The sequence below is a fragment of the Chiloscyllium plagiosum genome, chromosome 26 (genome assembly GCF_004010195.1).
Source record: "Chiloscyllium plagiosum isolate BGI_BamShark_2017 chromosome 26, ASM401019v2, whole genome shotgun sequence".
NCBI lineage: Eukaryota > Metazoa > Chordata > Chondrichthyes > Orectolobiformes > Hemiscylliidae > Chiloscyllium > Chiloscyllium plagiosum.
In genome coordinates this window covers 16,598,759-16,618,345 of record NC_057735.1, presented here as the reverse complement: position 1 = coordinate 16,618,345, position 19,587 = coordinate 16,598,759, and the positions used below count along the sequence as shown (strand labels likewise).

The window sequence follows — 19,587 nt, the reverse complement described above, 5'->3', positions numbered from 1 at the left end:
CATGGAAACCACTAATTTTCCTGCCACTGTGCAGCTAATTGGCCCTAAATTCTGGGTTTCCACTTCATCTTTGCATGGCTCATATTGGTGTCATATTTTAAAATATTTTCTTTTGCTTTTAGTGCTGAAGAGAAGAGAATGTAGTCAGAAACAGGAGAATTTATAATGGGGAATAAAGAAATGGCTAACAAATTAAATTCATTCTTCACTTCTATCTTCACAAAGGAGGACTTGAATAATGTCCTAGAAATGATGGGGAACACAGAGTTTAGTGAGAGGGAGAAACTGAAGCTATCTGCATTAGAAGAGAAATTATCTTGGAGAAGTTGAGGGATTGAAGATGATTAAATCCCCTGGCCTGATAATCTATATCCTAGAATATTTAAGGAAGTGTCCCTCAAAATAGTGGATTCATTGAATCTTCCAAGATTCTCTACACTCCGGAACAGTTCCTATAGATTGGAGGGTAGTGAATATGACCTCATTACTTAAAAAGGAAGTTACAGAGAAACCAGAATTTAGACCAGTGAGTGTGATGTTGGTAATGAGAAGATGCTACAGTTCATTATCTAGGATTGTGGTAGATTCAGACACAGTCAGCATGGATTTACAAAAGGAAACTCATGTTTGATAAATTTACTTGAATACTTCGTGAAAGCAACTAGTAGATTTGATAAATGTATGTTTTCCGAAATTCAGGCAGTGACTCGTGGGGTACTGTAGGGATCAGTACTAGGACTCAACTATTCACATTATACATTCATGACTTAGATGAGGAAACAGAATGTAATTTGTGTAAATGAAACAAAGCTGGGTAGAAGGGTGAGCTGTGAGGAGCATGCAGAGATGTTGCAGTGTGATTCAGACAGGCTGAGTGGGCAAATGCATGGCACATGGAAATAATGTGGATAAATGTGAGACTACCAATTTCGGTAGCAAATAAAAAGTAAGGCAGATTACTATTAAAATGGCTTTCAATTAAGAGAGGGGAATGTTCAATGAGAGCTAGGTGTCCTTGTGTACCAGTCAATGAAATTAAGTGCATAAGTGTCACAGTCAGTCAAGAAGGAAAATGGTATGGTGGATCCTCTCGCTAGGTACAGGTATAAGGATGTCTTGCTGCAACTATACAGGGCATTGGTGAGACCACTCCTAGAATATCATGTCCAGTTTTGTCTCCTTTTCTGAGAAAGGATATCCTTGTTATAGAGGGAATGGAACAAAGTTTACCAAATTGATTCCTGGATGGCAGGACTGAAGTATACATAGAAATTGAGTTGATTAGCATTGTATTCACTGGAATTCAGAACAATGGGTTGTGGAAGGGATCACATAGAAACCTGTAAAATTCTAACAGTTTATATGGAGGAAGGATGTTCCCTATGATGGGAGAGTCTAGGGTCAGGGGTCATAGTTTAATCTTAAGGAGCAAAACATTTAAAATTTACAAAGGGCCTAAGGGGCAACGTTTTCACACAAAGGGTGGTGCGTGTATGGAATGAACTGCCAGAGGGAGTGGGGAGGATTACAACATTTAAAAGGCATCTGGAAAAGTATATGAATAAGAAGGATTTCGAGGGATATGGGCCAAGTGCTGACAAATGGGACTAGATTATTTAGGATATCTGGTCAGCATGGACAAGTTGGACTGAAGGTTCTGTTTCCATGCTATACATCTCGATGACTCTATAACACCATGATGAAACTACATCTGAGGAGTTGAGGCAAGAATGACCAAATAATTCTTCCTTACTTCATGTGGAAAATGTTTAATTTCTATTTCACATCTTTTCTTGGGAGCCCTTCTTCACAAAATGTGCCAGCAGGCTGCTCATAATGGCAACGTTAACTGCCATAAATGTGTAAACTTAACAACATTATTATACATTAAATTAGCTCACATGTATATAGTACTACAAAGTTGCTTCAATATTTAATATTACATACAGGACCTCAGAGATTGATTATCACTAGAAATCTGGTCTTGGGATATGAACCAAATGCTGACAAAAGGGTCGAGATTAATTTAAGATATCTGGTTGGCATGGATGAGTTGGACCAAAGGGTCAGTTTCCATATTGTACATCTCTATCATTCTATGACTGAGATGAGGATACATGTCTTCATCCAGAGAGTGGTGAACCTGAGAAATGCATTACTACAGAAAGTATTTGAGACCAAAACATTGTTTTCAAGAAAGAGGTAGATATAGCTCTTGTGGCTAAATGGATTAAGGGCTATGGGGGGAGGGCAGGACTGAGCTATTGAATTCAATGATCAACCACAATCAGAATGAATGGCGGAGCAGGTTCAAGGTGTTGAATAATCTACTCCTGCTCATATCTTCTATCTATGATTATTTCAGTGTCTGTAGTAATATGGAAAGCCTTCCATTAGAATATATGTATTTATAGTGCTCGCATAGTTCAAATAGACAATAGACAATAGGTGTAGGAGTAGGCCATTCTGCCCTTCGAGCCTGCACCACCATTCAATATGATCATGGCTGATCATCCTTAAGTTTGTTTGATCTTTAATAATACTTATAGTTTCATGAGATATTATATTTAAGTTGCATCAAATTAAATAAAACATAAAATATTGTACCAGTCATCCTTAAGACTCCAAGATATGGAATTCCTAATACTTGTGCAGCAGAATTGGTGAATAGAGTTGCAGTATCATTTTTCAATGTCCGTTTTCACTGTTAGATCGGGGAACCCACAAGCAGTTTTAAGAAAAGAATGATGAAGAATTTTTGAATCATTGCAGAAATGGTTCAAGTCATATTATTTATTAGTATTGCCATACATCAAACATTACTTTGTTCATTTAGAATAGATAATTGTATCAACATTTACAGGAAAAGCATGCATTTTGTTTTTACAATCAAATGTATTGCCATAACATACAGAGACATGTTTTAAAAATATATTAAAAATGACTTTGAAATATTTTACTGCATGTCACTTTGAGACATTAAAAACAGGTAGTGCATTTCACAAAATGTTTATGGTCCTGAGTGAAGCTCAGTATAAATTAAGGCTACAGACAATTCATTCTATAAGTTAGATCTTTAAGGGAGGAAGGGAGCTTTGATAGATTTGTCGTGTAGAAATAAACCTCCAACTGTCATACTTGTGCCTACACTGTTTAATGTTTAGATCATTCATACTTAAATATTTAATTTAAATGTTTTTAGCAAATATCAAAATCTGCTATTTCACTCAACACTAAACAGTAAAACATTTTTGTCTCTCAAATGTTTACAGTAGAAGTGGCTTGTATTGAAATTCTGCAGATTCTGGAATCCCTATTGTTCTCACTTTAAGCCTGCTTTCTGTTATGATTGATGTGCAGCATGTAGAGGGGATAAATATATTCTTCAAAGACAATCTTTGCATAACTAAGAGAAGGCAGTGCCTTATCTGACAGAACACATATGCTTGCATCCTTCTCAAATCTAGGTAAGAGCATCAATCAATTCTGTCACATATTTTGAAATTTGGAGAATTTCCATTATTATTTTTGCTGGTTAATTTAAAATCTTTACTTGCAGTGCAATATAAGGTTTACAAACAATACAAATTAATTTTTAAGTGAATATTTTAACAGACACATCTGGCTGGGCATTTTCCTTATTGTTGAACATCCTCTTTACAATTTGAGTTCTTCCTGAACAATAAAAAATATTACTGCAGATATTAAAATAATATAGGATTCAGAGAGGTAATTTAAACATCAAGAACAATTTACATTGACAAGATGTTGCTGGAGAGAGCTCCTAACAGTTTTTTAGATTGCTGTTAACTGAAACCAAGCTCTCACTAAAAGTATGGTGTTGGACTTTGTTCAAATACATTTATCTTTAAGTTTGTAACATTTGCATCAAAATTACATATCAACATATCATCTCGGTTTTATTTGATGGACCAATATCCATGTATTAAGTTAGGTAGCAAAAGATTGTCAGACATTTACAATCTATAGTTTGGCACTGACATCAGTTTCTACTTTCCTCTACTGGACCCTTTTCTTGGCCAGAAACCAACTCCCAATGATGAAGAATCCAGCTCTTGATATTTTCTAATCATACTATTCAAAGATGTTACAAAACATCTCTAGACCATGGAGGACTTGGAACTCTTTTCAATTTCTGTATTCATTGTGAATCTGTCTTGTTTAATTTGTGGGCTTTCATAGCAACATAAAATTAGGTAAGCAAACTCAACAGTTCTTTTGCGAAATTTATCTCTTTAGAGACAAGAGTCAATAAAAGTAAGCAATAGAATATAAAAAGTATAAATTAACACAGATATAAGGTGTTGCTGGTTATAAAATCAAGACATGTTAAGTGTTATGTGAAAATGCTACTTTCAAGACAAATAAAAATTAACAAGAGTGAGTAACACCTGCAGTATCTGAATTGATAGCTCTAACTAATTATAATTTACAACTTCTAGAGAGTTTATGGATGTCATATATTATTATTTCTTCAAATCATAATCAACTTACATAGATTTCACATCATCAATGTTTTCATAGTCACATCTGTAAAAATCTGTATATTCGGTTTAAAAGTAGCATTGAATTCGCAATTTAACATTAACCATACTCTTACCTATATGATGTATAAATAACGTGGCCTCCAATTTAACCTCAGGATTTAATCGTTGACCTGGATAAATAATTAAACGTTCCCACATCCCAAATTTTACAAATCTCACCTTTGTTCTATCTTACATTTTTTCGTAATTTGTACTTTCTTTATAATTTTCTCTTCATTATTTTTTATATTGTTTCACCATATTTTCTTTCCTGATACTTTTTTTTGTTTCCTGGTTGCTACTTGCAATGTAGCTGGCGGTCTGAGTACTATTTTTGCTTCTTTGGAGCAGTCATTCTGCATTGTCCTGCATACAGTTGTGGTAAGTCAGCAGTCCATTAGCTTCTTCAACTATCTGAGTAAGATACATAATGTGTTAATTTTATTATAAAAATGAATTATGACAATGTTCCAATCACACAAGTTAAATATAGATTGAGTATATTTTCATTTCTCTAACAACAAAATAACACAAGAGTCTGACCACAATGAAATTGATGCACTTGTGTTTTGTAACTTAAACAATTTTAGGAACACAGCAGTTACAAGTGCTACTATCAATATTTGTGGCAGAGAAAGAGAGGACTGCAGATGCTGGAGATCAGAGTCGAGAGTGTGGTGCAGGAAAAGCACAGCAGGCAGGTAACATCCGAGGAGCAGTAGAATCAACGTTTCAAGCATAAGCCCTTCATAAATAGATTGCGGCTTATGCCGCAATCAATATTTGTGTACAGGCAGTTTATTTTCATAAGCTATCAAATGCAATGTGCCAGTTTTAATTAGGGTTGCAATTTCACATCCATTGGCTGATATTGTTTCTGCTCTTGGAATATATAGAAATTCTGCACTTATAATTATAGAGTCATACAGTCATAGAGATGTACAGCATGGAAACAGACCCTTCGGTCCAATCTGTCCATGCTGACCAGATATCCCAACCCAATCTAGTCCCACCTGTCAGCACCCGGCCCATATCCCTCCAAACCCTTCCTATTCATATACCCATCCAAATGCCTCTTAAATGTTGTAATATTGCCAGCCTCCACCACTTCCTCTGGCAGCTCATTCCATACTCGTACCACCCTCTGTGTGAAAACGTTGTCCCTTAGATTTCTTTTATATCTTTCCCCTCCCACCCTAAACCTATGCCCTCTAGTTCTGGATTCCCCGATCCCAGAGAAAAGACTTTGTTTATTTACCCTATACATGCCCTTCATAATTTTGTAAACCTCTATAAGGTCACCCCTCAGCCTCCGATGCTCCAGAGAAAACAGCCCCAGCCTGTTCAGCCTCTCCATAAGCTCAAATCCTCCAACTTTGGAAACACCCTTGTAAATCTTTTCTGAACCCTTTCAAGTTTCACAACATCTTTCCAATAGGAAGGAGACCAGAATTGCACGCAATATTCCAACAGTGGCCTAACCAACATCCTGTACAGCCACAACATTTTTAACTTCCAAGCAAAAATAGTTGACAACTTTTAGCAATTTACTCATTATTAAGAGTGTATTTATACCAGTAATTATTAGACTTAAATTTCTTGCTAGATAGAACTTACATATTCCTATTGAAGACTTTCCTCATGCACTCATTAGGACACATGCAAGGAAGAAACCTTTTGAAGTTTGGTGGTGTTCCATCTAGTCTGATGAGTTCAAGATGAAAATCTTTAGCAATGTTGTGTCTTTTCAGTGTACTGGACAATTCATGTACAAATGCAACATCCTCATGAGGCTTCTGGAAGAGCAACGCAAATCAACCAAAAACTTGTGGCAATTTGCAATTCATGGGATCTCTTGCTTTCTACAACTTTAATAACAATACGCATCATTCAGACCTCTCTATTTTCAGTAAAATGCGGTAATGCGTTTCCAATAGTAGAGCAAGAAAAGTAATACACAAAAATATAAATATTTCCAAATACACACTTTTATTGGGAGTGTTACTTCAATTGATCATACTTCATAAAAATCACCCCACTGATAACTAGCTCCCTGTATTTATACAATCAATTCTGACCCAATTAACTATTAATTAATATATCCATTATCTGTTACTTCTTCCACTAGGTCTCAGACATTCCTTCAGACCTTATTAGATGGTAACAGTAGTCAGCTGCTTTCCTGAACCACCACAGTACACGTGGTGTGGGTACACCTACAATACTGTTAGTGATGGAATTCCAGAATTTTAACCCAGCAACAGTGAAGGAAATATTAGAATGCTGTGTGGCTTGGAAGGGAACTTGCAACTGGTGGCATTCCTATGTATCTGCTGCCCTTGTCTTTCTCGCTGGCAGAAATTGCTGATTTGGAGGGTGTTGTTTAAGGAGTCTTGGTGAATTTACATGCATTTATCAATCATACACAGTATGATGTTACTATGTATGAGTATTGGAGTGAGAGAATGTTGAAGATGTTAGATATTATGCTTATCAAGTAGTCTGCTTTGTCCTCAATGATATTGAGCTTCCTGAATGTTGTTGGAGCTACAGTCATGCAGGCAAGTGGAGAACATTCTATCACACTCAGGACTTGTGCCTTGTGGATGGTGAATGGATTGTGGGGTGCCAGGAGGTGAATTACTCTTTGCAGCGTTCCCAGCCACTGACCTGCTCTTGTAGCCACAGTATTTTTATAGCCAGTCAGTTTAGTGTCTGGTAATGATGATCTTAAAAATGCTGATAGTGACAGAATTCAGTGACAGTAATGCCATTGTCAGTCAAGAGCAATTGTCGGATTCTTTCTTGTTAGAGAGAGTCATTGTTTGGCACAGTGTGGCATGAATGTTACTTGCCACTTGTCAGCCTAAGCCTGAATGTTGTCCAAGTCTTGCTGCATTTGGACATGGACAGCTTCTGTACCTGAGGAGTCAGAAATAGTGCAAAGAACATTGCACAAAGATCAGCAAACATCCCCACTTCTGACCTTATGATGGAGAAAAGGTGCTTGAAGCACCTGAAGATGGGGTTAGGACAGTGCCCAGAAGATATCCTGTGGCGAAGGTGATAACATCTAATAACCACAACTATCTTCTTTTGTATGACTGCAGTCATACAATGATTTCCATTGACTCTAGTTTTGTGAGGGGTCATCAATGTCACACCTGGTCAAATGTGGCCTTGATATCAAGGGAAATCAGTCTTACCTCATATTTGGAAATCAGCCGTTTTGTCCATGTTTGGGCGAAAGCTGTAATGTGATCACAACCTCAGGAGTCAGTTTGCTGGAACCCAAATTGAGCAGTATACGAATTATAATTATCCCACATCAGATCACTTTAGGTTCTGAATGTGTCTGAATTTGTATGAGGTATAATGTGCTTTAGGCAGATCATATCTGTATAAAGTTGTGTTCTTTTGGGTAGGGATTCCAACAAGTATTTAGATAGAAAACCAGGAAATTTAATACATCAAACAAGTCAGATTTGCATGGTCATCCTGCTGATGGTGCTTCCTGATGTTTTTACAAGAATGAAGAGAGCCTATATACATCAAAAAGCATGTTCCTTGAACCCGGTTCAATGAAGAATGCAGGAGGGTATGCCAGCAGCAATGCCAGGCTTACTGTAAAATGAGGTGTTAACCTGGTGAAGCTACAAAACAGCACTATTTGCATGCCAAATAGCATGAACAGAGCTCAGTGATTCCACATTCCTGATGAAGGGCTTATGCCCGAAACATCAATTCTCCTGCTCCTCGGATGCTGCCTGACCAGCATCCTTCTCTCTACTCTGATCTCCAGCATCTGCAGTCCTCACTTTCTACTCAGTGATCTCACAGCAAAGGGATCAGATCTAGGCTCTGCAGTTTGCTGTATCGTCAATGGCAGTAGCCAATTAAACAACTCACTGGAACAGAAGGCTCTTGAAATACCTAATTCTCAATGATAAAAGAGCCTAGCACATTGGTTCAAAAGACCGAAGAACTCACAACAATCCCCAGCCAGAAGTGCCGAGCAGATGATCCATCTCAGCCTCCTCCAGTGGTACCCAGCATTACAAATGCTAACCTTCATCCAATGCAATTCACTCTATGTGATATTAAGAAGATACTAGGCATTGGACACAGCAAAAGCTTTGGGCATTGACAACATTCAGACAATTGTGTTCCAGAATTTTCTGCACCCTTAGCCAAGCTGTTCCAGTACAGCCCCATCACTACCTGACAATGAGGAAAATTGCCTGGTTTGTCCTGTACACAAAAAAGCAGGAGATGGCCAGATACCGCCCATCAATCTACTCTCAATCATCAGTAAAGTGATGGAAGATGTCATCAACAGTGCTGTTAAGCAGCACCTGCTCAGCAATAACCTGCTCAGTGATGTCCAGTTTGGGTTCCACTGGGGCCACTCAATTCCTGACCTCATTGCAGTCTTGGTTCAAACATGGACAAAAGAGCTGAATTCAGGTGAAGTGAGAGTGACAGTCCTTGACATCAGGGCCACATTTAAATGAGTGTGGCATCAAGAAAACCCAGCAAAACTGGAGTCAATGGGAATCAGGGGAAAGCTCTTCACTGCTAGAGTCACACCTGGTTGTGCTTTTAGAGGTCAGTCATCTTAGTGCCTCAGGGTAGGAGTTCCTCAGGGTAGTGTCCTGGGAGTAACCACCTTCACTGCTTCATCAATAACCTTCCCACCATCATAAGGTCAGAGTGAGGATGTTTGCTGATGACTGTATAATGTTCAGTGACATTCTCAACTCCTGAAACATTCCATGTCCAAATGCAGCAAGACCTGGACAATATTCAGCATTGGATTGAAAGGTTGAAAGTAATATTCACACCACACAAATGCCAGGCAATGATCATCTTCAACAAAAAGGCAGTCGACCCACTGTTGCTTCAAATGCAATGGTATTAATATCTTGCACTGTCCTGGGTGTTACCATTGACTAGAAACTGAACTGGACTAGCCATGTAGATACGGTGCCTACAAAAACAGGTAAGAGGCTATGAAAACTGCAACTCAGCTCCAGATTCCCCAAAGCCTGTCCACCATCTATAAGACACAAGTCTAAACTGTGATAGAATCCTCCTCACTTGCTTGGATGAGTGCAACTCTAGCAACACTCAAGAAGCTTTACACTATGGAAGACAAAGCATTGACACCACATCCACTGCGGAGAAAGTGAGGACTGCAGATGCTGGAGATCAGAGCTGAAAATGTGTTGCTGGAAAAGTGCAGCAGGTCAGGCAGCATCCAAGGAGCAGGAGAATCGACGTTTCGGGCATGAGGAAAGTGTGCTTAGCCTGCTTGGCACACTTTCGTCATTCCTGAAAAAGGGCTCATGCCCAAAATGTCGATTCTCCTGCTCCTTGGATGCTGCCTGACCTGCTGCGCTTTTCCAGCAACACATTTTCACCACATCCACTGCCTCTACCACTGAGGGTTAATAGCAACACTGTGTACCATATATAAGGTGCACTGTCGAAATTCACCAAAGCTCCTCAGACAGCACTTCCCAAACATCTGATTCCTTCCAGCTAGAAGAGCAAGGACAACAGTTACATGGGAGCATAACCACCTACAAGTTCACCTCCAAGTCACTCACAATCTGAACTTGGAAATCTTTCAGCATTCCTTCAGTGTTGCTGGGTAAAAACCATGGAACTCCCTCCATACCAACGTAGTTGGTCTATCTACAGCACATGGTCTGCAGTGGTACAAGAAGGTAGCTCACCACACATTGTCGAGATGTGCAGTAAATGCTGGCTTAGCCAGTGATGCCCACATCATTTAAGTGAATAAACTTTCTTTTATAAAAACACAATCCTCTCCAATGAATAATTTTGCAACTATAGCAGTACACTGATTGAAAATTATTATATGTATAGACCAGAAATAAATGGTTACCAAATTAATAACAGTTTTGGACATCTGAAGATTTGTTCACAATTTAGTGTTCAAATTTAAAATAGTTCAGCACACAGAAAAATCCAGCTCTTTGTAGCATTGATTTAAGTCACATCAGAGAACGTTTATAATGTATGTTTAAGTAGTCCAGCAATCGTTATTTGCCACAATATTTTCCACATAGATATCACCAATCCTGTCTTTCTGTGATGATGATCAGAATGCAAATAACTAGAGGCAGATTTGTTTATCAAAGCATAGTTATTCTACATGCCTTTTCTTTGATCGGTTTTGGCTTTCAAGATTCTTATGCATACATGAATGTATGGTGCCATCAGTTCCTGCTGTCTGGAATAGGGTAGACAGACTATTTATAAGCATGTTTGAACAAAAATGAAATGCAGAACAAGAGGAGTTTATGTTAAATTCACTTATACACTTAAGTGCAGACAGTACCATGAGACATCATACCACGTGAATGTTTAAGACTGTAATTTCAACGCTTTACTTCACTATGTGTTGATCTGTTCATTTTAAAAAATACCAATTTATTTTTAATTACAAGATATATACCTTTTACTTGCCAGCTCATCATAATTAATCCCCTTGCCTTTCTTTGAAATAGTGCCCCAGGATATTTAACATCCACCTGAGAACACCTTATTGAAAAGATAGTACCAGGAACAGTGTAGCACACCCTCAACACCTGACTGAATTGTGTTACAATCATAGTGAAAATGTACTACCAATACTCAAATTTCATCACTTGAATTTAAAATTTGAAACTTTCAAGAACTAAACTCAGCTTTAAAGAAGGACAAATGCTGATCTAAAATTGCTGTTGTGATAACCTGACAGGTTGAGCAAGGCTCTTGAGACCATCTGTCAACAAGGAATCAGTCTGATCAAAAATTCATATTGTTATAAAAATGTACTGAAATTTAAATCTGTATATTCTGCTTGATTTGTGCCTTTTTGAAAATTGCACATTGAGATCAAAGGTTGTCTACAGGGTATTCAGCTTGGAGAAACAATGAACAGATTCAGGAATATACAAATGGACCTTTATCAACAGCTGCTTCTGAGTAGCAGGGCAAAGACAAGAAAAAATAGATTTGTGAACAAGGACTGGAAGACCATCTCTTAGCAAATCTCTCTCTCTCTCTCAACTTCAAACTCATTGATGAATAGCAACTTGGAACACCAAGCATGATTCATTAAGAACTCCTGGACATCTGCAACTTCACCATGTCTAAGGAAACAAGAGAGCAGCCAAACAGGTGGACTCAAACAGGTTACCAAAAAAGGTAACTCTTGCAACTCAAAAAAAACAGTGAATTGTAACAGTTTTTCACTTTCTATCTGTACCAAACACTTCCCCTTTCTTAATAAGGTCATTACCTGTGTTTTTTGAGTGTGTTTGTTGTCACGCATTATTATTTCTTCAGGTAATAAACCTTCACTCTCTTTCACTCAAGAAAACCTTGTAGTTGGCTATCTTTCATTTTTGATTCAGCTAACTAAGTTTAATTAAAAGTGTGACAATCATGTCCTAAAGAAATATTTGTTGAAACTGACTGAGAGGGGATGTCAATGACATCTCCCCACTTGGTCGTAACAACTGTCAGTCCAAATTTTGTACAGAACTCTCGAGAGTGGGACTTGAATCCATTACCTTTTGACGTAAAGAAAGGCGTGCAGCTGGCATCATACTTTGATACATTTCACATCCCATATCCTTTCCAGAAACAGCAATGGCATGTAGTGAGATAATAGATCAAGTTCCAACACATCTCTCTCTCCAACTGACCAGAGTTATTGAATAGAGTTAGTTTAATTTGAATAATATCCAGCAGGAGTCGCTGGATAGTGACTGAATTTTTTTTCCCTCTCTGTTGTGAGTATTATAGTACTGCATTGCTACAACAGCTGAAATCAATGAACTAACCATTAGTAAACAGAATTCACTACCACATAATACCCAGAGTGGATGCTGGGACTATGAACAAATTTAAGGAGGAGATAGACAGATCTTTAATTAGTAATGAGTTGAAGGATTATACAGATAGGAAAGTGGAGTTGAGGCTGATGTGAGTTCAGCCACAGTCATATTAAAGGACAAATCAGGCTTGAGGAGCTGAATTACACACTCCTACTCTTAATTCTTATGCTCTTAAAACTTCGGCGCTGATCTATTTGTTGTTGAAGCTATTTTAATCAATAAGACCAACATCTGTTTGCCTGTTCCCTGTGATTATATTCAGCAAATCTGTAGTTATATTTATATAAGCATATAGACATATGATATAGGAGCAGAAATAGAAAATTTGACCCCCTGAGTTTTGTCCATGTAATAGGACATGGCTGATCTGTTGGTGCATCAAATTCCATATTCCCATCTACTCCTGCCTAATAAGAATCTATGAATCTCTGTCTTAAGATTATTCAGTGATCCTGCCTCCACTGCATTTTGAGGCAGAGTTCAAGTGTTACGCAAACCTCTGAACTCTCCTCATCTTGAAAGACTATTCCTGATTTTAAAACAATGCCCCCTAGTTCTAGACTTCCCCACAAGAGAAAAACATCCTTTCCACGTCCACATTGTCAAGACATTGCCAGGATCTTGTATGCTTCAATTAAGTCTCCCCCAACTTCTCTAAACTCCAGCAGAAGCAAGTCCACCTGTCCAAACTATTCTCATAGGATAACTCATATATTCCAAATATCAACAGTAAACCTTTTCTGAACTGTTTCCAATGCATTCACAATGTCCGTAAAAAAGGAGATCAAAACTGCTCACAATATTTGAGATGCAATCTCACCGATGCCCAATACAACCAAAGCAACTTTTACCATAGATTCCCTACTGTGGAATCAGCCATTCAGCCCATTGTGTCCACACTGACCTCCTGTAGAGCATCCCACTCAGATGAACCCCTCTACCCTACACCTGTAGCCCTGAAGTTCCCATGGCTAATCTACCTAGCCTGTACATCCCTGGACATTATAAGCAATTTAGTATTGCCAATTCACCTAACTTGCACATCTTTGGACTGTGGGAGGAAACAGGAGCACCCAGAGGAAACCTGCATAGACACAGAGAAAATGTGCAAACTCTACACAGACAGTGAAGGCAAGAATCAAAACCAGATGCCTGACACTAACCACCATCCACCCTTATGTTTTAGAGTCATCAAGATGTACAGCACAGAAACAGACCTATTGGTCCAATTTATCCATGCTGACCAGATATCCTAAATTAATCTAATCCCATTTGCCAGCACTTAGACTATATCCCTCTAAACCCTTCCTATTCATGTACCCATCCAGATGCCTTTCAAATGTTGTAACTGTGCCAGTTTCCACCACTTCCTCTGGCAGCTCATTCCATTCATGCACCACCCTCGGCATGAAAAGGTTGCCCCTTTGGACCCTATTAAATCTTTTCCCTCTCACCTTAAACCTATTCCCTTGAGTTTTGGACTCTCCCATCCTGGGGAAAAGACCTTGACTATTTACCCTATCCATGCCCCTCATGATTTTATAAACCCCCATAAGGCCACCCCTCAGCCTCCAATGCTCCAGGGAAAATAGCCCCAGCATATTCAGCCTATCCCTATAGCTCAAGCCCTCCAATCCTGGCAATGTTCTTGCAAATCTTTTCTGGACCCTTTCAAGTTTAACAACATCCTTCTTATAGCGGAGAGTCCTGGACTGAATGAATTATTCCAAAAGTGGCCTAACCAGTGTCCCGAACAGCCACAACATGACCTCCCAACTAATATACTCAGTACACTGACCAATAAAGACAAGCAAACCAAATGCCTTCTTCACTATCCTATCTAACTGCAACTCCACTTTCAAGGAACTTTGAACCTGCACTCTGAGGTCTCTTTGTTCAGCACCACTCCCCAGAACCTTACCATTAAGCGTATAAGTCCTATCCTGATTTGCCTTTCCAAAAAGAAGCAGCTCACATTTATCTAAATTAAACTTTATCTGCCACTCCTCAGCTCTCTTTTATATTCAATTATTTTATATTTTATGTTCAGTTCATCTTGTAATAAAGAATAGTATCCCAATAGCATTCTTGATTATGTGCTATACTTGCACATAAATATTTTATGGCACATGCGTCAGATCACTTTAATCTCTTTGTGCACTTGAAATCTTTAGTTTTACTCCATTTAAATAACACTCTGCATTTTTATTCTTCCTGCCAAAGTGAGCAACATCACATTTTTTCCATGGTAAATTCTATTATTTTATTCATACTCTGGTGGCAGACTTTCAAACAGCAATATAGTTGCGTCAATAAGTGTGTACCAGGACACAGATAAATATAATCTCCGAGGATCTAAATGATAACAATACAAACATTCTTACCCAAGATGCCAATTAAAGGTATGTCAATGATTGGGCTCAAGCCCTCATTATTTCTTTTATAATTTCCAAGCAATGTTTGCACAAGATTTTCCAAAAATAAAAATTGTAGTCTGCAATATATAAATCATTGTTTTGTTACAGATGGATTTACTGCAAAGATTCAAGAACCTAAGTGCTCGTGATTGCCAAAGTATCTGCAGCAGGATAAGTGCAGAATGCCATTTCAAGCACAACCCAGTACTAGGAATAAGGATATTTGTTTCACTCATTGCAGGATGTATGACTGATAATCCAAAGAATTCCTTTTGTTTTACAAAATTGTGTTGGACAGAGAAGCAAATATGTCAATTCCTAGAGTAGCAACTTGACACTAAGCAAGCATTTTGAATTCAATGTATTCACCTGATAACTATGCAGTAGGAAGTATTATTTTCAATTGGTTCTGCCTATGAATTATTATTACATATTGAAATTCACTGCTAGGAAAGAGAAAGTGTTCTTACAGATGCAAAGGTTTAACAAAGTTTTCCACCTGAATTATAGAATCAAGGAAAAAATAGAAAACAAAGACATAAAAATCGCCTGAACTTGCTAATATGCTGGATCAGAAACTGATTTAGTTTTAAGTTGGTGTAAAATCCCTAAGATGTTTGTATCTAACCTCTCTTTCCTCCTATAATATGCTGCTTAAGATCCATCTCTGATCAAGCGTTTGATTACCTGCCTGACCGTCTCCCTTGGTTCCATTTAATTTTGTTTGCTCAGATTATGTTCCAGTGAAGCAGGAGATATTTGTTCAGGAGGATATCAAGTGGACAGAAAAATGTAGAGAGGACTTTGCATTCCTGTTCCCCACTGGTAATCTGTAAGAATCAAGCTTCAACATTATGATTCTCAGTTTCCTGCCGAAATAAATTTTTGTCTGTATTATTGGCTGGAATTTTGTATAGGGTTGGTTAGCTGGTTTAGAAGGTTTCCAAAACAACAAGTTCAATGCCCACACTGGTGCAAATCATCATGAAGCTCAGCTTCCTCAACCTTGCTCCTCACCTGTGGTGACTTTCAGGTTATACTTATCGACAGTTATATCTAGGGAGCAGCCTATGGTCTTTTGGTGACTCTGGTGGTGTTCAGTTCAATGGCACTTCTATACAAAATAAATAGCAGCAGCAAAGCTCATTGACCTATCTTATACATCCAGCAGAACATCCAACTATCTCCTACAACTTTACAGGAATCCATTTCATGTGCAAACATTTTAAAGTCAAACATCCCACCATTAATCTGTCATAATTTGTTTCCATTCCCATTTTTCTTGTTTTCACAGTTCACCATGAAGAAATGGATTGGCATTACTGTAGTGTTTAATACTTTTCAGGCCTCTATAAGGTCCACCCTCAGACCTTTACAGTAGATTTCATACATTGGCCAGCTGACTGGCACAGAAAACTGGCTGGCTGCATGATCCTGAAGTTGGGATGTGGGAGGGGAGTCAAGCCAGTTTTGAAGGTGGAGCCTCATGAACCAGTCATTGGCTTGACTTGCAGAAAGATCCGTGAAGATATAGCCCAGAGCAGCAGCACACCATATTATTCTTGAAGATCCACAGGTATTCTTCAACCTGGTCTTTCCTGGCCTCATCTGTCATCCATAGGACAAGCCAATTAAAAGTGTTGTGGTAGATTGAGTATGCCATTAGACCCAATGGCATTGATAAATGAAACTCCATCTCACTCGCACTGGAGCTTTTGCCACACAGCGATGACCCTGGGAAAAGTGGCAGCAGTGCATGAACAGTGCAGTAAGTCCAGCAGCTTTGGTTCATCTCTGTTACTTCATTGTTTGTATCAAAGAAAGGAACATGCAATGAATGAAAGTTAGATAGTTACTTTAATGGGCAAGTGATCTGTAACACTGGACCATGCTTTCTAGCATAATGTCAGGAAAAGATTTTTATAGAAAGGATAACAGAAATCTAAAACTTGTTCTATTAAAATGCTATTGAAATAAAGATTAATTGAAATTTTCAAAACTGAAACTTGTTGAACAAGAGTACAATGATTATGAAACCAAGGTAGCAGATGGAGTTAAGATAAAGGCCGGCTATGAACTAATTGAATGGCAGAATAGGTTTGAGGGGTTGCATGGTCTATTCCTGTTCCGACAATGAAATAGGGTCTTTTTAGGAAAAGATGGGAGAGAATTGTTTTTACCAGTCTTAGAATTTAAAAAGTCCTGGAATTTATGTTAGAATGCTGTTCTTTTCAGGGTCAGATGTAGGCAAGATAGGTAGCTAACATCTGCAAAATAATCACTATTATAGAGTGAATATTTTAGTTACTGATTAGGTGGGGAAAATCTCCACCTTGTGCATAATCTTTCTTATAATGGTATCAGTAAAACCTGGATTGTAACACAGAGCTAACAAAAATTCCTGGATAATAACGTAACATTTACATTATATATTGTGTAAAATTGTTCCATCAAATTGGCAGATGATAGATAGATGGCTTCTTTGCTTGCCATAAGTTAACAAATTGCAAATATTATAGGGAACATTCAGTTATTTGAGTACTCGTAACAAAAGCATAAAAATGTTTGTCAATGTTGCAATCAGATGAAATGTCCTCGTTATGTTTACCATGTTGTTAAGGCACAATGACTCCAGGAAATCTTCCTTCAGTTTGGAATACACTCCCAATATCATCAATCATTTGGAAGCTAGGGTAAAGCAGGCTTTCTTGTGGGGCCTACTGCTCAATTGTATGACCAGTCAGAAGATTTTCCTTTGTTTTGGCACCCATCTAGCTGCACTAAGAGTGCACTTCTAAAGTAGCAATGTCTGGAAATTGCACATTTTTCATTTATAAAATAGATTTTCAGCTGCTGCTGAGATGGATTCAGCAGAGTTTGCTGATTTGTGTGAGGATTCACAACATTGGGATTGTGCCAAAATATGCAAAAACTGGAATGATCAAAAATATTTGCACAGAAGCGAATGTTTCCAACATGAATGGTGAATGAGATATAAGTAATCTTTAACAGTAACAATGCTATCTGTGAGAAATATTGGTGAAAAGCTAGACTCATGTGGAATAAATTATGGGAAGATGGTAAGTGAAAGGGGATTCTCAGTGCTCCTGTTAAAATTTATTTAGAGCACAGTTTGCATTGTGTTCTGGCAAGGCTAAAATAAAACAGTGTAAAACAATTAAAGACTATTGGGAATGCGTTAAAAAAAATGTTGGATCCAGAAATTTATTCATCATGAGAAAAAGTGTTGAAAGATAGACACTAAACATATCAAGGGCAAATAGGTCCACTCTAACCAGGTTGAAGACTGATTTTGTTGAAACTTGGGTAAAGAGGCTGAAATCCATTGAACAGTAACAGGTCATTTGGTCTAATAAGCAAGGCTCAGCATTTATTTCCCAATTAATGCTGAATTAATTTATGTTGTGGAGGTGTTGGACTAGGGTGGACAAGGTCACAAATCACAAGAGACCAGGTTATAGTCCAACGGGTTTATTTGAAATCACAAGCTTTCAGAGCGCTGCTCCCTCAGAGAGCTTGTGATTTCAAATAATTCTGTTGGACTATAACCTGGTCTCATGTGACTTCTGAATTAATTTATCATGAAATCATAGAGCATATGAACATACCCTTTGATCCTACCAGTCTAGGCCAACCATTTTCCCAAATTAAACTAGTTCCTCCTGCCTCCACTGGGCACATATCCCTTCAAACCTTTCTAATTTATGAACTTATCTAAATGTATTTTAAACTTTGTAACTGTACCTGCATGCACCACTTTCTCTGGCAGTTCATTCCATGCAATCCATTCTCCATACAAAAACAGTGCCCCTAATGTCCTTTTTAAATCTTTCTCTTCTCACCTTAAAAATATGCCCTCCTGTTTTGAATTTCCCTAGTTTTGAAAAGACCCTAGTCATTATCTGGTTTCCTTCATGCTTCAAACTGTTTTCTTCATCCACCTTCCAATCAGCCTTGAAAGCTGGAATAATTTCTGTGTTAACCACGAACTGTGAAAATGAATTTCACAGCTTTGCAACTCTGTAAAAGTTTCTAGTTCCTTGTACTCGTTGTTAAGCTTGGAAAATTCCAGATGCAGTACTAAAAGGTCAAAAACAAGCAAGTAGTTTCATGTCCATATAGATAGCAGTTAGGGGTTTCCCGCGTACACTTAACAGAACTAACCCACTAAATGAGGAAATGACTCTTTGAAACTTTTGAGAAATATATTGCCACATACAGAAGCAGTACCTTGCACCACATGGTGGCAACAAAGGGTATTACAGTTCTAAAATAAAAGCCATCCACCACAAGTAGTCGACGATGCCCTCCACCGCATCTCTTCCACTTCCCGCTCCTCCGCCCTTGAGCCCCGCCCCTCCAACCGCCACCAGGACGGAACCCCACTGGTCCTCACCTACCACCCCACCAACCTCCATGTACAATGTATCATCCGCCGCCATTTCTGCCACCTCCAAACGGACCCCACCACCAAGGATATATTTCCCTCCCCTCCCCATCAGCATTCCGTAAAGACCACCCCCTCCGTGACTCCCTCGTCAGATCCACACCCCCCACCAACCCAACCTCCACTCCCCGCACCTTCCCCTGCAACCGCAGGAGGTGCAAGACTTGCGCCCACACCACCCCCCCCACCTCCCTCCAAGGCCCCAAAGGAAACTCCCATATCCACCACAGATTCACCTG

General features: G+C 38.6%; 2 long non-coding RNA genes across 3 annotated transcripts in view; one reads left to right on the top strand and one right to left on the bottom strand.

Moving 5' to 3' along the window:
* LOC122563143 overlaps positions 1–11,934 on the top strand; it is a 56,067-nt gene extending 44,133 nt beyond the window's left edge. The window contains exons 1-3 of one of the 2 annotated variants that reach the window (XR_006315497.1): positions 4,853–4,928; positions 5,138–5,248; positions 11,087–11,934. This is a non-coding gene — a long non-coding RNA (uncharacterized LOC122563143). Of the gene's footprint in view, positions 1–4,852; positions 4,929–5,137; positions 5,249–11,086 lie in introns of those variants that run through there. The other variant, XR_006315498.1, reaches the window with a different exon arrangement.
* Positions 4,873–12,270, bottom strand: LOC122563142. Its single transcript, XR_006315496.1, has 3 exons — positions 12,137–12,270; positions 6,165–6,343; positions 4,873–4,961 (listed from the first exon to the last, which is right to left on the bottom strand). It is a non-coding gene; the product is annotated as an uncharacterized LOC122563142 (long non-coding RNA).
* Between the last annotated feature and the right edge of the window lie 7,317 nt (positions 12,271–19,587).